The sequence below is a fragment of the Sinocyclocheilus grahami genome, unplaced genomic scaffold, assembly GCF_001515645.1.
Source record: "Sinocyclocheilus grahami isolate Dianchi unplaced genomic scaffold, SAMN03320097.WGS_v1.1 scaffold105.1, whole genome shotgun sequence".
Lineage (NCBI taxonomy): Eukaryota > Metazoa > Chordata > Actinopteri > Cypriniformes > Cyprinidae > Sinocyclocheilus > Sinocyclocheilus grahami.
This window is the reverse complement of record NW_015505284.1, coordinates 1,189,981-1,191,446: the sequence shown is the minus strand read 5'-3', so window position 1 is coordinate 1,191,446 and position 1,466 is coordinate 1,189,981.

The window sequence follows — 1,466 nt, the reverse complement described above, 5'->3', positions numbered from 1 at the left end:
CCACACCGCAAAACGTGGCATAATGGACTAAGATGATAAAGACCAAACTCAATGCTCTTCATTATTAAAATATAGCCTACATAACTAATATACAGGCAAGCAGGTGAGCCCAGAATAAACGCAACACGCACAGTTTCATTATTTCACAGATATACATTACCAGTTTCCCATTTATTGATTTATTTGTGCCGTTTGACTTCGTTGAATAAACATGAGCACTGTACAAAATCATAACACGAATACTTTTATTTAGCAAGGATGCTTAACATTGATCAAAAGTGATGATAAAGGCATTTATAATGTTACAAAATATTTCTATTTCAGATAAATAGTGTTCATATCGATATCGGAATTATATCGTATCGACCGAAATTAAGAAATATATTGTGATAACAATTTTGGCCATATCGTCCAGCCCTAAATTCAGTGCTTTAATGTGACGCACCCGGCTGAAGTTGGACATGCACTGTGGGCAGACCCGATTAATTGATAATGAGAATCGTTGTCGCTGATTTTCATAATCGATAATAATCGATTTTATCGATTAGTTGTTGCAGCCCTACAATAAATAGAAGCAGTCAGATATATGAACTGTACCTGACGTGGTTTCTCAAGTTAGTGGTATTACCCCCTGCATATTTTATTGTGCGTGACATGATTTCCACACATGTGTGTCTTCTCTAGGTTGTGCTTACCAGGTTGTTCATAAAAGCCGAAATGTGCCCAGATGTCGGCTTTTAAAGTAGTTGGAGCATTTTTAATTACTCGCGCTCGCGTCTCACCTCCCTCCGCCATTAGGCGCGTTCGACTTGAAGCGGCGCTGAGCAGAATGATCAGTTTATGACATCAATCGCGAGAGCATTTCAAAAGCATAAGGATCCGTCTGCTCTCTTATCGCTCTCGCGGTACTTGATGTCATACACTGATCATTCTGCACAGCGGTGCTTCAAGCCGAACGCGCCTAATGTATGCTACTGCGTCAAAGCACGTATGCGACAAAAGACGTCAGAAAAGCGTCAGTACGTTATAATCGGTTATGGTCTATTACTGAACCGATACCGAATCGTCCTCATCTGCATCGTGATGCATCGTAGAAAGGATTAATTTCGACACTCCTACTTGTTACTTACTTGTTCAGTTGACAATATACAGTGAAAATTCTTATTTGGGTCATATATTCCAAGACGTAGGCTAGAATCTGTGATTGCGAAGTACAGTAAATATCCACACTGGTGCTGTGACTGACTGCCACACATACTCCTCAAAACATTAGATTCATCCGCGCTGGAGCCGTACCGGCACACAACCCACGAAAGATAATTCTGCAAACAGCTGCAATAGCAGGTTTTCAAACAGGCTGGTATCTCCTCATAATAAGACCATCTCCTCTTTATTATTTCAGAGTTTTTTGGGAAAGCTTCCTTTGTTAACCCTCTGGGGTCTGAGGGTGTTTTGGGCCCTGGAGA